This window comes from Bos indicus x Bos taurus, chromosome 11 (assembly GCF_003369695.1).
Source record: "Bos indicus x Bos taurus breed Angus x Brahman F1 hybrid chromosome 11, Bos_hybrid_MaternalHap_v2.0, whole genome shotgun sequence".
NCBI classification, from domain to species: Eukaryota; Metazoa; Chordata; class Mammalia; order Artiodactyla; family Bovidae; genus Bos; species Bos indicus x Bos taurus.
This window is the reverse complement of record NC_040086.1, coordinates 85265210-85279026: the sequence shown is the minus strand read 5'-3', so window position 1 is coordinate 85279026 and position 13817 is coordinate 85265210. Positions and strand designations below refer to the sequence as shown.

The following is a 13817-nucleotide window of genomic DNA, read 5'->3' as shown; positions in this document are numbered from 1 at the left end:
TGAGTGATATCCCAGCCTGGAAGTACCTAGCTTTGCCTGCAGTCCTGGCCAGGGTGTAGGCAGCTGGATGGTCAAAGCGCATCACTATGTCCAGCACTTAAACAACTGAGCTGTCAGTTTCTCTTGAGCAACAATCTTTCCATCCAACGCCCACCTCTCTGCATGCATGTGTGCTAAGTCGCTTCAGTCCTGTTCTTTTCGACCTCATGTACTGTAGTGCGCCAGGCCACTCTGTCTATTGAATTCTCCAGCCAAGAATACTATAGTGGGTTGATATGCCCTCCTTCAGGGGTTCTTCCTGACCCAGGGATAGAACCTGTGTCTCTAATGTACCCTGCGTTGGCAGGTGGATTCTTTACCACAAGGGCCACCTGGGAAGCCCACCCACCTCCCCCTGCAGGTCCCAGGTGCACAGGGATGTGGATGTCTGTCTTCTGGGTCAGTTCAACGCCTGGTGTTCTGGGGCGGGGCTGGAGGCAGGGCTGGGGAGGGGCTCGGGGCAGAGCTGGAGTCCTTGGGGCACAGCATGTCCTGCCCTGTCCTGATTCTTCTGCCTCCTCTTGTCCGCTGCCCACGCTCCAGCCTGGCGGGGGGCCAGCGGTCTCAGGAGACCAGATGCTTTCGTAGAAGGAACTCAGTGTACGCAGGGTCAAGAGGCTTTCTCCGGGTTCTTTATGTAAAAGTCCTCCCTGGAATCAGCTCTGCTGTGACTGGCTCCCACCTTTCCCGCCCCTTCTAAGAACAGCAAGAACAGAGTCATGTGGATCTAATGTCTTCAGAGGCAGCAGTTGCTTCACCTTCTTGGTGGTTGTTTCTGCACAGAAACCCACACACTTTTGATTGGTGGATCAGGTTCTGATTCTTTTTCCCCAAACACACCTTCTGACCTTACTCTCCACCATTCCCACCCTCCCATCATAAACTGTTTTTCCCACAGAGCAACTGAATTTGCTGAGTGTATTTAATCTGTGGACACTGTGGGTGAAAGGTTTGCTCTGTTTGTTCTCTCTAAAGGCTGTTTGTATCTTAAAAGATGAGCTTATTAATTCAGACAAATATTTGAACTGGCAGGACTGTTTTATTGTGTCTCTTTAAAAAAGTTCAGTTAAGTTCAGTTCAGTTGCTCAATTGTGTCCAACTCTTTGTGACCCCATGAATTGCAGCACGCCAGGCCTCCCTGTCCATCACCAACTCCTGGAGTTCACTCAGACTCACGTCCATCGAGTCAGTGATGCCATCCAGGCATCTCATCCTCTGTTGTCCCCTTCTCCTCCTGCCCCCAATCCCTCCCAGCATCAGAGTCTTTTCCAATGAGTCAGCTCTTCACATGAGGTGGCCAAAGTATTAGAATTTCAGCTTTAGCATCAGACCTTCCAAAGAACACTCAGGACTGGTCTCCTTTAGGATAGACTGGTTGGATCTCCTTGCAGTCCAAGGGACTCTTAAGAGTCTTCTCCAACACCACAGTTCAAAAGCATCAATTCTTCGGCACTCAGCTTTCTTTACAGTCCAACTCTCACATCCATACATGACCACTGGAAAAACCATAGCCTTGACTAGACAAACCTTTGTTGGCAAAGTAATGTCTCTGCTTTTGAATATGTTATCTATGTTGGTCATAACTTTCCTTCCAAGGAGTAAGCGTCTTTTAATTTCATGGCTGCAATCAGCATCTGCAGTAATTTTGGAGCCCCCAAAAATAAAGTCTGACACTGTTTCCACTGTTTCCCCATCTATTTGCCATGAAGTGATGGGACCAGATGCCATGATCTTCGTTTTCTGAATGTTGAGCTTTAAGCCAACTTTTTCACTCTCTTTCACTTTCATCAAGAGGCTTTTGAGTTCCTCTTCACTTTCTGCCATAAGGGTGGTGCCATCTGCATATATGAGGTTATTGATATTTCTCCTGGCAATCTTGATTCCAGCTTGTGCTTCCTCCAGCCCAGCGTTTCTCATGATGTACTCTGCATATAAGTTAAATAAGCAGGGTGACAGTATACAGCCTTGACGTACTCCTTTTCGTATTTGGAACCAGTCTGTTATTCCATGTCCAGTTCTAACTGTTGCTTCCTGACCTGCATACAGGTTTCTCAAGAGGCAGGTCAGGTGGTCTGGTATTCCCATCTCTTTCAGAATTTTCCACAGTTTATTGTGATCCACACAGTCAAAGTTAAAAAAATATATCTACATAAAACCTTTTGAAGGAGCACTTGCTTGCTGAGGCCAAGTCATGATGTGTAGTGGAAAAGAATAAAGTGTGTTATAAAGTTGACTTGTGCTCTGCTTTGGGAGAACTAACAAAGTTTGACTTCATGGGCCATGCGATTTCCAGTCCTTTGGGGAAACCCTGCCAGGGCTGGATGTCACCTCACACTCCACCACCTCTTTGACTTAAGGGGTCTGAGTCGCTGGAGGATGTTCAGGAGAAAGATGATAAAACAGAGAGAACATAGAAACTGAAGTTCCACACTGCTCTTCCATGGCCATGAGTCATGAGCTTTGACATATGAAATGCAAAGCCTTTGAGGAATCGCTCTGTACTGTGTTGAGAAACTATAAGTGCTATTAATATAAATATGGTCTGTGTGCCAGCTGACCACACCTGCGGTTACATCATTCACTCATTCTCTCATTCAGACATTCAACATAATGGTTATCGAGTGGCCACATGTACTGGTCTCTAAACAGAAGAGTAAGCTGGTGGCTGGTCTTAGGGAGCACCCAGTCCAGTGGGGGACAGGCAGGCAGGGCAAGTTGAGAGGTGTGGTGTTAAGAACAAGGTGCTGGGGAAATGCTGACGTGGAAACGATTGATGGCACCTACGGGAGCTGGGTCAGGCAGCACAAGACAGATGGAGGGGGAGTAGGCAGGGGGTCAGTGGGACAGAATGGTCTAGGGCAGAAAGAGCCTGTCGGCTGTGTGGCCTTGGGAAAATCCCTCAGCCTTTCTGAAACTTGGCTTCTCCGATAAAAACCAGGATGATGATTACCTACAACACTTAGAGAGGAATGATGAGAATTTGAATGTAGGAAGCACCTGGTGCAGCACGGGACACGCAGTAGCTGTGTGTTATGATCCCACTCTAATCTCTGAATCACCAAAGCAATCAAGGCTTAGTCACCTTTGCAATTGTCCTAATGATGAACTCAGTACCTAGACAGGGCAGGGCAGGTAGGAAATAATTAGTGACCAGATGTGACTAATCTTGTGCTCGCCGGTTTCTCTGTCTGAACTGCAACAGCGCTCTTCTGGAGAAGGAAATGGCAACCCACTCCAGTATTCTTGCCTAGAGAATCCTGTGGACAGAGGAGCCTGGTGGGCTGCCGTCTATGGGGTCGCGCAGCGTTAGACACGACTGAAGTGACTTAGCAGCAGCAGCAGCCAACAGCACTCTCGCTTGTTCACAGCCCCTGGCAGAGGAGACACGCACAGTGGACTCAGCACCAGTGAGAAGCTTCACCAGAGCTTAATTCTGTCATTAAATTACATGTACTGGTCACCATCATAATAATATGACATTTATTGAATGTGTGCTATGAAGCTGTTTTGGGGCTAAGTGCTTTAAGTTCATTTACATTCAATCCTCATCATAACAATGTAGTTTTATCCCCATTTTACAGGTGAAAAAGTTGAAGCACAGAAAAGTTAAGAGACTAGATCAAGGTCACACAGATAGTCTGTGATGGATCTAGGATTTGAGCTGGTCAGATTCTAGAATCTGTTTTAGTCACCCTGTATAAAACTACCTGAAATGCTAATCGGTGTATCCAAGGCTGATGTGTCCCTTCTGGTTGGTTGGGTGTCTCTGGTTTGGGCAGTGGCTGTACTAAAACTGTTTCTCAACTATTTTGTATAATCTCCTGGGTTCAGTCTTGTACCTCATCGCCGTAGCAGAGACAGACAAGTTCTCCTGTTTTCATTCATTTTTACCACCCTCCCTCCCTCCGTCCCAGGCTTCCCTGGTGGCTCAGCTGGAAAAGAATCCGCCTGCAATGTGGAGACCTGGGTTTGATCCTTGGGTTGGGAAGTTCCCCTGGAGAAGGGAAAGGCTACCCATTCCAGTATTCTGGCCTGGAGAATTCCATGGACTGTACAGTCCATGGGGTCCCAAAGAGTCAAACATGACTGAATGACTTTCATTTCACTCCCTCTGTCCCCGACTTCCTGTGGCTTCTTCCACTAGTCTCCCCATTCAGACTTGAATTGCTGCCTTGCCTTCCCCGGGGGACGGTGGAGATGGGAAATGTGGTTGACTGGCCCTTGGGGTTGGAGACCACACCTGTTATTTCTGCCTCAGGATGTCCCCTGAATGAGTTACTGAACACACAGGTATCATCATCTGCTCAGTGAAAAGGGATTTCAAGATTGTGTGGTTTGGGGAAATGCTGCATTTTATATTCCCTTTAGGAGACTGACAGCATTCAATGAGGTAGTAAGGGTGCTAAGAAGCTATGCTGGAATAAATCTTTATCTCTGTTTTATCTGATGTTTCCAGATTTATCTGCCCCACCACAGAACTGGTTTTTGCATGCGCTTCCCTGGCGGCTCAGACTGTTAAGTATCTGCCTGCAATGCAGGAGACCCAGGTTCTGTGTCTGGGTTGGGAAGATCCCCTGGAGAAGGGAATGGCAGCCCACTCCAGTACTCTTGTCTGGAGAATTCCTCGGACAGAGAAGCCTGGCCGGCTATAGTCCACGGGTTCGCAGAGAGTCGAACACGATTAAGCAACTTTCACTTTTCACTTTCATACCAACCCAGAAGTCCTTGGGGAAGACTGACATGTGTGCAGGGTAGAGTAGGGGTGGCTTGGCTCGGAGCTGCCCTCTCATGGGCTTGGACTGAGCACTCTTACTGGGCTTCAGGCGCCCCAGGAGCCCAGAGTCACTGCCTTGAGAGCCCTGGGCTCTGAGGTTGGCTTGATCCTCTCCAGGTCCCTAGACTCCTGGTGTTGCCCTAGGCTTTGTACCAAGTCTTGCTTCTCTCTAGATCCCTGGCTCCTGGCATAGTGCATGGCAAACAGTGGGTGCTCCATAATTGCCTGTATTGAATGAATTCCCCATTAGAATCAGCTAATTAGAGGTTATGTCCTTCTTCCCCATCAAACCTTATCCTTGTATAGACACACACGTGTGTATGTTGATAGGTCTGTGTGGGCCCTTCTCAAAAATAGGCAAGGAGGCGTGTATGCACTGGGACTGGATTTCACATGAGAGAGTTATCCTCATTTTGCCACAAATACACACATGCAGACACACAGAAAATAAGAGGACACAGGTAAACACACAGAAACACAAACTGGGTTCAGTTCAGTCGCTCAGTAGTGTCTGGCCGGCTCTTTGTGACCCCATGGACTGCAGCACGCCAGGCCTCCCTGTCCATCACCAACTCCCGGAGTTTACTCAAACTCACGTCCATTGAGTTGGTGATGCCATCCAACCGTCTCATCCTCTGTCGTCCCCTTCTCCTCCCACCTTCAATCTCTCCCAGAATCAGGGTCTTTTCAAATGAGTCAGCTCTTCGCATCAGGTGGCCAAAGTATTGAAATTTCAGCTTCAACATCAGTTCTTCCAATGAATATTCAGGACTGATTTCCTTTAGGATGGACTAGTTGGATCTCCTTGCAGTACAAGGGATACAAGCAAAACATAGACATGTTTGCAGAAATAAGCACGATCACTGTCCACCAGAAAACGAGGCGAGGATGTAGTTTTGTGTATAAACAAACAGGGAGATGCAACCCAGACCCCTCCCCCGACACACATCCTCTGTCCTGGCTGTTTATCCCTCCAAAACAAAATGCTTCACAATGTAGGGGCTTCATCCAATGACTGTCTCATTACAGCTTGTGATTTTGTGGGTCAGGATTCGGGCAGGACTTGGCTGGGTAATGCTTCGCCTCCTCACATGATGACTCAGTGAAATTGACTGCTGGACAGGCTGGCCTGGAAGGACCACACTGGCTTCTCTCATGTGTCTGGTGGCTTGGTGGGGGTGGCTGGAAGGTGGGGCCAAGCCGGGACTGTGGCCAGGAGGGCCTACGGGGCCTCTCGGATGGGACATCTCAGGGTAGTCAAGCCTCTTACGTTGTAGCTGGCATCTCCCACAAAGAGCATCACAAAACGTGGAGGGGGTGCAGGAAGGCTTTTTCGACCTCGGGAGTTGAAGGATGTCACTTGTCCTCCAGATCACTGAGCAAGCAAGTCTGTCAGGCTTGCTCAGATGTTGAAAAAAAATTTTTTTAAACATACTCACCTCACTGTTAATAAGGTATGGAGTTAATGCGCTGTGCCAGTATTACCAGGTAATAATGCCAGTATTTTGGAGAAGGCAATGGCACCCCACTACAATACTCTTGCCTGGAAGATCCCGTGGACGGAGGAGCCTGGTAGGCTGCAGTCCATGGGGTCGCTAAGAGTTGGATACGAGAGCGACTTCACTTTCACTTTCATGCACTGGAGAAGGAAATGGCAACCCACTCCAGTGTTCTTGCCTGGAGAATCCCAGGGACGGGGGAGCCTGGTGGGCTGCCGTCTATGGGGTTGCACAGAGTCGGCCACGACTGAAGCGACTGAGCAGCAGCAGCAATGCCAGTATTACTATTGCCCACAATGGACTTTGATAAAACCCATTTCCTTACTCCCCAAAAGTTAATTTTGTTGTTATTTAGTCACGAAGTGTCCAACTCTTTGCAACCCCTTGGACTGCAGCACACCAAGTTTTCCTGTTCTTCACTATTTCCTGGAGTTCGCTCAAATTCATGTCCATTGAATTAGTAAATTGCTATTTTCAAAACATACTGAACTCCCAATACTTGAGAAAGTATTCCATGCACCATTTTCCCATCATTCTTTAAATCTGAACTTATATTATTAATATACATCAGTGGAGGATGTTAAAATGAAATCATTGAAACAAATTATGACTGTACAAGTCAAAATACCAGTAGTAAATAATAGACAAAGAGTATTTTACATACACTATATTATCTATTGCCTTGCAATCCGAAACATTACAAACAAAAATAACAAAAATTATCACATGGAATGAATAAGAAGTCTTGCTCAGATTCAAGGGGAGGGCTGCTAGATTTCACTTGTCAATGGCAGCAAAGAATTTGAGGCCATCTGTAATCAGTCACACACACACACACACACACACACACACACACACACACAGCTTCCCCTATTAAGCACACCACTGCGATTACATCTGGGCCTGAAACTGGCAGCTGTGAGGGCTGCGCACTCTTACCTTAGGAGGCTAAGATAAGAGTCTGTGCTGGGGTCACTTCCTTCAGTGGAAGTTTCTGTCCTGGAAGTTACATCTCAAGCAGTTGCAGGACCAGCACCGCCTTCATCTTCCCTTGAGGTCATGAAAATCAAACCGTCCGCAGCCCCACTCGGGGAAGGCGATGGCACCCCACTCCAGTACTCTTGCCTGGAAAATCCCATGGACGGAGGAGCCTGGTAGGCTGCTGTCCATGGGGTCGCAAAGAGTTGGACATGACTAAGAGACTTCACTTTCACTTTTCACTTTCATGCATTGGAGAAGGAAATGGCAACCCACTCCAGTGTTCTTGCCTGGAGAATCCCGGGGACAGGGGAGCCTGGTGGGCTGCCGTCTATGGGGTCGCACAGAGTCAGACACAACTGAAGCGATTTAGCAGCAGCAGCAGCTCCACTCCCGTATCAGTTGTCTGCAATGCAAATGGAGTGATGTTGGAGCTCTCAGGTCAAATCCCAGCTCACTAACCCCTGCTTGCTAGCTGTGTGACCTTGGCCACGTTCCTCTACCTTCTGAGCTCCAGGGTCCTCCTCTGTATATTGAAAAAGTGACACTTCTCTTGCGTTCAACATGTGTCCATTGACCACCTTTCAGGGGATGCCGTGGTGAGAACCACAGGTACTGTCCCTGGTGGATGTCTTGAGCTGGAGAATGACACCAACAGTTGTAACTTTGCTAACCGTGCTAAGTGCTGGAAGGGAAAGATGAGGGTGCCATCAGGGGGTGAGTGATCAGGGAGTGCAGCCAGGATGGAACCGCTGTTAAGGAGGCCAGGAACCATTTCTCCGAGATGACACACGGTGCGGTCTGGGGGATCCGTAGCGGCTCACCAGTTGAAATGTATCTTGGGCAGAGGAAACAGCATATGCCCAGGCCCTGTGGCTGGATGGAATCTATTGAATAGGAGAGGTGGAAAAGCCCAGTGTGAGTGGGTCAGAGATCGAAGGGCGCGGGTGGGAGGTGAGACTGGACAGGTGGGTAGAAACTTCATTCATCATGTTAAGAAAGAGTTTAAAAATTGTATATGCTCATTCGTGTCCAACTCTTTTGCAACCCCATGGACTGTAGCCCACCAGGCTCCTCTTTCTTTCCTGGGCAAGAATACTGGAGTGAGTTGCCATTTCCTTCCTCAGGGGATCTTCTCAACCCAGGGATTGAACCGAGTCTCTTGCCTGGGTCTCCTGCATTGGCAGGCAGATTCTTTTCCACTTGATACATTTTATATATTGACTTGAATGATGTTACTCATGGAGGTTAAATGACCAGATTGTGTTTCAAGAAGCTCCCCTTGGCTACAGCGTGGAGAATGAACTATAGAGGGGCAAGAGGAAATGGGGGCAGACCCATCAGGAGGCAGAATAGTGACCTCTCCCCCAAAGGTGTCCATGTCCTGATCCCCAGAAACTGTGAATATTTTAATTACATGGCAGAAAAGAATTAAGGTTGCAGATGGAATTAAGATTACTCATCACTGACCTTAAAATAGGGAGATTATCCTGGATTATCCGGGTGTGCCTGGTATAATCCCATGAACTCAGAGAATGGGTCAGAGACATGAAATCTCAGAGGCATCTGACCTGCCCTCGGGAGCTTTGAAGTTGGAGGAAGTGTTATTAATCTTGTGTTGTAGTTGAAGAAACTGAATTTCTGAGACATGAAGTGACCTACTTAAGATGAAGCATTAGTTAAGTATTATAACCAGGGCTTAGATCCAGATCTCTTGACTACAGATCTTTCCATTTCTACACTCTTCTAAGGAACCCCGGGGGATCCAGGTTAGGGGCTGACTGGGTCCCATTCCGGCCCCGCCTATAGTGTCCTCCTCTTCACCCATCTCCTCCCACCAGGGCAAACCCTTCCTTACCCTCTTCTCTTATTTTGAGTTGTGCTGACAGAGGGGGCTGAGCTGCGGAAGACAGGAGTCATGGCATTGGAATCATGATGGGGGTGGGCACATGCATTTAAGCTTATAGAATTTTGGAGATAAAGAGCCCTTGGGAGTCTCTTAGTATAATTCTGCCCTTTGGTTTCTATTTCAGGTGCTCTCTACTATATAACGATTAATGTAGTCAAATGAGCAGCAAATCAACACAGCATAAAGGAAAAGAGCAGAAACGTGTCTATCTCCTATCTATTATCCTGTCTATATTTACTATGTCCATTCTCCAAACCATTTTCCCATGTTCTATATCTATCTAGCTGTCTACCTGTCTTTTCATATCTATTTCTGTATATATCAAAGGACAAAAGATGGTTCAAAACATAACAGAATTTCTGTCTTGATCAGCTCAGGCTGGTGTTGCAAAAATACCACAGACTGGGTGGCTTAAACAACAGAAGTTTAAGTCTCATAGTTCTGGAGGCTGAAGTCCAAGGTTTGGGCACCAGCAGAGTCTGGTTCAGTGGGAGCTCTGCCCCTGGCTTGTAGATGGCAACCTTCCTGATGTACCCTTACAGGGCAGAGAGAGCTCATTTCTGTCCTGTCTCTTTTTAAGGGCACTAATTCCGTTGCAAGGGCTCCACCCTTATGATCTTATTACCTGTCAAAGCCCTCCCTCCACATAACATCCTATTGGGGATTAGGGCTTTGAATTTGAATTTTAAGCAGGGTGAGAGTGGACACGAACAGTCAGTCCATAGTGGTTACATACATTTAAATTTAGTGAGGAAGAAAAGGGAAAAGGAAATAGAGGCAAAAAAAAAAAAAAAAGATAGAGCCAAGAATGAGGCTAACACAAATGTGAATGTGATAGAGTTTGGCTCATTTACAAGGAGAAGTGTGGAAGTGGAAGTGTGGCTCTGGCCCCCAGTGCCTAAGGAAGGACCTGAGCAATCACACACTTCATGGTGTGAATTAGGGGAAAGCAAACCAGCTGTTCAGAAGACGTTTGCCTGCTCCTGACATCCAGTCTCCCGTGTTATGATCATCATCCAGGATTAGCAGCATCCAGGATTGTGCATTACTGTTTTATATAGTGTTATCTCTTTTCTTACATCAGCTCCAGAACTATTTTATTGTTATCTTATTGTTCGCTTATTACAGACGAGAAGATTGGGGCTTAGGAAGGTTAAATTCCTCCCTAAAGGCCACACAGTTCTTGTGGGAGAATGGGGGTTCAAACCCAAGTTCATTTCTGGCTTCCCCCACGGTTGCTAACCGCTTGGTGCCCAGGGTCCATAGATTGGGCTTCAAATTTTGTGTTAGAATTTTGAACGACAACAAATAGCTGTGGGGGTGGAGTGAGATAATTTTCTTCTTAGCTTTGAGAGAAACTATTGTTGAAATACACGGGTTCACCATGTTTGGTGTTCTTGTATATATATTTAATCTTTGAAATCAAACCAAACTCTTGGGGGATCAGAATCATTGCTCTCATGGCAGTAAAAATATATCTGGTATCTAACTTGAAACTTCCTTTGTAATTGGGATCAAATCCAAGCACTGTGAATTTAAACTGCTGCCAGCCTTCCTAACCTACCTCATGAGTGTAAAATCAGTGCAACTATTGTACCCGGCTGGCACTCGTGGGCATGTGATTGTGTTTGTGCCCTTGAGGAATCTGAGTTGTATGGCACAGAATATCTGAATCCAAGGGGTATGGTTTTTGCCATGTGCTATAATAATCCATAGGAGATGAAGTGGAGGTGGTAGCTGGATTTCAAGAAGCATTTCAAATGCATTGATCGGTTGAAACCAGGACCGAAACAATTACTATATTAAGCAATTTATAGATGAAGAAACCAATTGCCTTGCCCCACTTTCCCAACCAGCGTCTAGACTTGGGCCAAATCCCTAACTCACATCTGCCTCCTTCCCAGTTTCTCTCTTAGAGGAAGCTCTGTCCTTTTTATTCCAGATGTTCCAGAACACTCAAGTAGTCCTCTCCAAATTTATCCTTCCAATTTCCCTCAGTTAGTTAATGACAATGTCATCTACCTGGCCACCCAGGTCACCCAGAAAATTCTATCATCCACAGAATCTCCCTCTTCACTCACCTGACCAGTCTGAGTCTCTCACCAAGTCTGGTGGCCTCTCCCATAGGCAGGACTCACAGCTGCCCCTTTCTCTTCAACCCCCACCCCGTCACCACCTGCCTTTACACCCTGCACCTTTTGCTAGAATCATCTTAAAAACAAAACAAAAAAAACCCCAGAAATTCCCTGGTGGTCCAGTGGTTAGGACTCAGCTTTCACTGCCGAGGTGTGCGTGCATGCTCAATCGCTCAATCATGTCTCACTCTTTGCAACCCCATGGACTGTAGCCCACCAGGCTCTTCTGTCCATGGGATTATCCTGGCAACAACACTGAAACAGGTTGCCATTTCCTCCTCCAGTGGATCTTCTTGACCCAGGGATCGAATTTGCATCTCCTGCATGTACTGCATTAACAGGTAGATTCTTTACCACTGAGCCACCTGGGAAGACCTCACTGCTGAGGGCGTGGGTTCAGTCTCTGGCTGGGACCTAAGATCCGGCAAGCCATGTGGCTTAGTCACACACACACACAAACCCTTTAAATGTGCTTCTTTGCCTCCAACATATACATGTCAGAGCAATTACGTGAAACACAGGTCTGACCGTCCCGCCCCTCGATATCCCCCCTTGTGTACAGTGATTGTTCTCAAATTGTGTTCTCTGGGGACTTCCCTAATGGTCCAGTGGTTAGGACTCCTCACTTCCAGTGCAATGGGACACAGGTTCGATCCCTGGTGAGGAAACTAAGGTCTCACATGCTGTATGGTATGGCCAAAAAACCAAAAACCTAAACAAACCCCATGTTCTCTGAAGCGAGGGTTCTGTAGCCAAGACTGGGGACTCCAGTCCTCTTCCCTGAAAATGACCATAGCGTTCCCCTTCTACTTAAATGTAGGCTTCTGCAAAAAAATTTGGTTTAAGGGGGGCATAACAATTTTTAAAAAATAGCTCCAGTCTATCCATGTCTCCTGACGACAGACCATCCCAGGCCCCTCCATGTCTCTTGCACAGGATGGAATGTTCTCCAGTCATGAGCACTCCTGGCTGTTCCCCAAATATATGTGTGCTGTTTCCTTGAACACGCCTTCTTTGCTTGGGATAGACTCTCCCCCTCCTCTCTCTTCAGAAACAGCTCAGATGTCACCTTCTGAGGACGGTGCAGAGCCATCCTGATATATCCCACAGGCAAACTGTTGGCTCCCTCCCCCACCCCCAATCTGTGCTCCCACCCGACCCCAGCTGTGTCTCGATGGTGGCCCCTGCCATGGAAACCTTTTCTACATGTCTTCCTGCCCACTCACCCCTACTAGATCATGAATGATAGACTTCCGTGTAGCTACCATAAATTTACCTGTAGCTCAAACGGTAAAGAATCTGCCTGCAAGGCAGGAGACCAAGGTTCGATCCCTGGGTTAGGAAGTTCCTCTGGAGAAGGGAATGGCAATCCACTCCAGTATTCTTGCCTGGAGAATTCCATGACAGAGAACCCTGGTGGGCTACAGTTCCTGGGGTCACAAAGAGTCTGACACAACTGAGTGACTAACACAGTCCACAGATCATGAATGACTCAAAGGCAAGATTTATATTTTACTCGTCTTTGTATTCCCACTACCTAGCATAGTACTTGGCCCCTGGGAGAAACTCAATAAACCAGGAGGTAAAAGCAACACCATTAATGATCAGCCCGTCAACAATGCAAGCCGGAAAAGCTAAATGCCTCAGCTGAGTAGTAGGTAGGGTGACAGGGCAGGGGGATGACAGGGTGAGGGGAACAGGAGTGAGGGCCTTCAAGGGTCGTTGGTTCTGGACTGCTGTAATTGAATTCAGAATACAGGTACAGCTTAAGGGATAATTTAAGGCCCATGAAAACTCAACATGTCCCTTAGGCTGGGAGCTCTAACTGGGGTCCCTGTGGGAAAAGCAGACAGTGCGGGTCCTACTTGCTTGGATAATTTCACACCAACAGTCTCAGCAGCTCGTCTGTGTGTGAGGCTGTGCCCCTTCGCCTGAGTGGACTCCGTTAATGCTCACAACGCACCTGTCCGTTCTGAGGTTATCGTTACATCCATTATACAGTTAAGAGAACTAGCCCCGTGCGTCCCTATAGCCAAGACATAGTAGAGGAAGCCCACGTGTCTTCAGATTCCACATCCTGTCATTTCTTCATGCTGCCTTATCTCCTGAAGTTTCCCCAGTAGGTCCACGTGCTTTGGGAGGATGAAGATGATGAAGAAAAGAGAGAGAGATTTACGACCTCGTGTTGTGTCCTTTCTTACCAAACCCCACCCTCTAACTGAACACACGGGAAAAAAAACTCACTACATCCTTCTTCTTATTCAATTTCCTTTTTTATTTTTATTTAAAAAAATATTTGGCTGTGCCAGGTCTTAGTTGCAGCATGTGGGATCTAGTTCCCTGACTGGGGATTGAACCTGGGCCCCCTGCATTGAGAGCATGGAGTCTTAGCCATGAGACCACCAGGGAAGTCCTTGGTTTCTTTTTTTATTGAGACATAATTCACATACCATAAAATTCACCATGTTAAAGCATATAGTTCA

General features: G+C 47.2%; 1 protein-coding gene across 3 annotated transcripts in view; it reads left to right on the top strand.

The window, feature by feature from the left end:
* LPIN1 (lipin 1) overlaps positions 1-13817 on the top strand; it is a 130062-nt gene that overhangs the window by 20025 nt on the left and 96220 nt on the right. The gene's annotated exons all lie outside the window — the stretch shown is intronic.